This window comes from Schistocerca cancellata, chromosome 6, assembly GCF_023864275.1.
Source record: "Schistocerca cancellata isolate TAMUIC-IGC-003103 chromosome 6, iqSchCanc2.1, whole genome shotgun sequence".
NCBI classification, from domain to species: Eukaryota; Metazoa; Arthropoda; class Insecta; order Orthoptera; family Acrididae; genus Schistocerca; species Schistocerca cancellata.
In genome coordinates this window covers 362,596,275-362,600,114 of record NC_064631.1, presented here as the reverse complement: position 1 = coordinate 362,600,114, position 3,840 = coordinate 362,596,275, and positions in this window count along the sequence as shown.

Sequence of the window (3,840 nt, the reverse complement as noted above, 5' to 3'; positions counted from 1 at the left end):
ACGCTGTTTTACACCACTCCGTGAAAACATACGCTCTTGATGTAGAGGGGTAGGGGGCACGTCAAGCTCCGATTTGACAGAGGAGCCGTCGCCACTGCACTTATCGGAAATCGGGGAGCACAACTCAGAACGACAAACAGTTTCATCAGGTACAGAAGAGATAGGTAATGCAGTGCCGGTGTCGGATGGCATCTCCTGGTCATCAGGAAGAGAAGCTGTAGAATCCTGTTGCTCCACCGTCTGGCGTGGAGGAGGGGTGGAACTGCACTAGAACACTGTAAAGGCTGGCTGGCAGGCGATGTCTCTGCGGGAACAATGGAACCCACTGGAACCGTCACGTCGACGGGTGAAGTGGGGGACGCAGATTCAACGCACATTTCAGCATCAACAGAATCAGCTACATCCTCTCTGGTAATACTGGAATCACAATTAGCATCAGTAGACAACTTATTACCGCCAGAAGGTGCACCCTCGGTCAACGCCGTATCAGAAGAACGAGACTGGAGTGGGGCGTCCTCGAAATCTATACCGTCCTCAGTCCTCTGGCGTTTGACTTGCGCTGCAGGAGCCGTCGTCCCCTCATAGATAGAGGCCGCACTGGTACTCGCCTGTAACGGTGGAAATTCGCTACATCGCTTAAAGCTGGAGACTGACTGACAGCGGACTGCGAAGATACTATGTCTGCGCCGGCCGGGGTGATCGAGCGGTTCTAGGCGCTACTATCTGGAACCGTGCGACCGCTACAGTCGCAAGTTCGAATCCTGCCTCGGGCATGGATGTATTTCATGTCCTTAGGTTAGTTAGGTTTAAGTAGTTCTAAGTTCTAGGGGGACTGATGACCTTAGAAGTTAAGTTCCATAGTGCTCAGAGCCATTTGAACTATGTCTGCTAAGGTTAAAGGAAGACTTTTTGGTAAGACGACGTCGGAACAGTAGTACGGCGGGGACAATCAGATCTGATATGACCGCTTTCGTTACAGAGAAAACATGTTCCTTCTTGCCCTGCATACGTAACATAGAGCCGGTAACCACAAACAGTTAAGTGGGAAGGAATACTCTTTTTAACGCATATGTCCGCAGTCCGGATACCATAACACTGGAAGCGATGTTGTGCTGACCAGCGTTCCCATCGGATATGCAGTATTACTCCAAACGGAAGCAACGCTGTTTAAGAAATGAATCGTCCACTTCAGGAGAAAGTTATAAATTCTAACCGGAGTATACTCGAGTGCCGCATTTTCAAGGCGGACTTGACTAACGAAACCATCGCGATGTGTAAACAACACTTTATAACCAACCCGTGAGAGAAGTCGTTCTACTTGAACTGGGTCATAAAACTTCACAAAGAATGCACACAAATGAGAATCAAAGTAAGCAGTATCTGCCTGATCAGGTGTAACACGGATAACATCAGCCAACCAATCGTGAATTTCTAAGGAGCCAGGTTGAACACGACGCGCACTCTTGTCAAAACTGAAACGAACAGTAGCTCGACGAGGAACAGATTTAGAAGACTCAGCAGATACAATGGCACGGGCAGAAAACACCGCCGCCAAGAGGAAAACAACAAACTCCGCAACGCAACTACGATGTGACTCCGGCCGATGCATCAACAAGACTGAGTAGCTTCGACACAACAGTGTTGCCAACTCTAAAAAACCCGAGTCGCTATATTCAATATCAAAAGTCGCTAGAAAGTCGCTAAAACTGATTTTACTAGGGGTGTACTGAAAATTTCGTGCTGTGAATGGTGCAATAAGCTAGCGGGGGGAGGGGCGGTAATAAAATATTAAAAAAAATTGTCTCATACGTAATTGCTATATTGTCTCACTTAAATGACGCATCGCTTGCAACAACATACATATAAAATACGCTAACGTTTAATTAAACACGTTATCATAATTGACGCAACACATAAATTGTTGTTTCAATCACAGTAGTCAAATATACTAGAAATATACAACTATATTTGTAACAAAAGAAAGCAAGAACTCAAATTAGCTTACCAAATATATACATACCGGTATGTGAGCTATTCATCGTCGTCACTCAGAAGATCGAATAACTCTTCTGTTTCATGCTCTGACAGAACTGTAGTTGATGGAGAGGGCTGAATGTCGCTCAAAAGATGATGTTGCAGTTCGACTGGTTTTGTCACAAAAGAGTAACTTTTGTTCGTTCCAATAAGCTCCAATACGTCTGACAGTATGACAAAAGATGCACAATCTTTATTTTGTTTCTTCAGCTGATCTCTCAATATGATCAAAGCATTAATTGTCTTTAACGATAATCTGTTACGTTGTTTAGTTTTTATAATGTTCATAGAACTGAATATTCTTTCCACTTCTGCATTCGAATGCGGTAGGCATAGAACAGTCATTGCTAGCTGTGAAATCAAAGAAAAAGGATTCTCCCCTGCGGCATTTTTATACTGCAAAACCTCACTCCAAAATTGATTCCACCTAATGAAGTTGATATTATGCCATTCTTGCAGCATACCGTCTATGAAATCGCCACTAAAACCCAATTCTTTGGCTACATCAGCTACAGTATTTTTTTTTTCACTTTAAGTGTTTTTTTCAACATTCAGCATTGACACTTTTTTCAGGATCGTAAAGTTACTTGGCAGTCTTTGTTGAATTTCTTTTATGAATTTCAGACTAAACTGAATGCATCTCTTCTTCAAATAAACTTTATTTTCTTCAGACAAACTTGACTCAGACAATTTCTGTTCAAACATAAAGCCAAGGTTCGGATTTGTGTACATACATTCGCTTGGAACTGGCGTTGTCAACAAATCAACAGTTGGAAAAACTATGTTTTGTCCGAGTGACTGCATGAGAAATACAAGTGTATCTATTAATTTAGTGGGGTCACTGTCTTCTCCTTCAAAAGCTTTTATTGTTATTTGTACATCTTTTAAAGCATGTTTAAGGTAAAACATGTAAAGATGATTTGAGTCCTCACAATACATCTTGTGCACAAGATCGGCAGTGTAACAATTGTCTTGAACCATGGCAAGTGAAAAATGTAGCTTTAGTTCTTCCCACTGCTGCAGAATTCTTCGTATTGCTGGTTCAATTGAAAGCCAAAGTGTTGCACAGCCCTGCAAAATTTTAGTGGCTCTTTTCCACAATTTATTGTCTCATAAACCTTTTTATATTTCTCTTGTCTTTTGGGTGAAATGGAGAACCAGTTGTATGTTTCCCGTACAAAAAACTCTGTGTTCCTAGGTATGGTATTCACTGAGGCGAGCGAAAATGCAAGCTGAAGAGAGTGACAAATGCAACGGATCAATACCAAATGCTTCAAAGCATATTCTCTCTTGAGTTGTTTGAAAAGCCCATTGTTTATTCCAACCATTGCAGAAGCATTATCTGTACCAATTCCTACCATATTAGCGATCGGAAGTTTGAGAACTTTCAAAGAATTCACAAGAACAGCAGCCAGATCTCTTGCATCTGCAGTTACTACTACAGCGAGTTTGAGAAATGGTGATGTAATGGTTTGTTTGTTTACTCTATAGTACCGTATAACGATACCTAGCATTTTAGATATTGGTACATCTGTGGATTCATCTATTAGTACACTGTATTTTTGGTTACCTATATCTTCAACCAATGATTGTGTAAAATATGGAGCCAAAACTTCAGTTATAATGTTAGTGCACTTTGTACGATGTAATTGCATGTTTTTAGCTCCCTCATCACCAGAAAACACCTTCTTGCACAGTATTCCTAAACGATCTACATCTAAAATAGAACAATGTTCAGCAATAAATAAAGGGCGCCTTCCGCTCTGCTTGCTATTCTAACTGTAGTTTTCGGAACAATTTTCATGG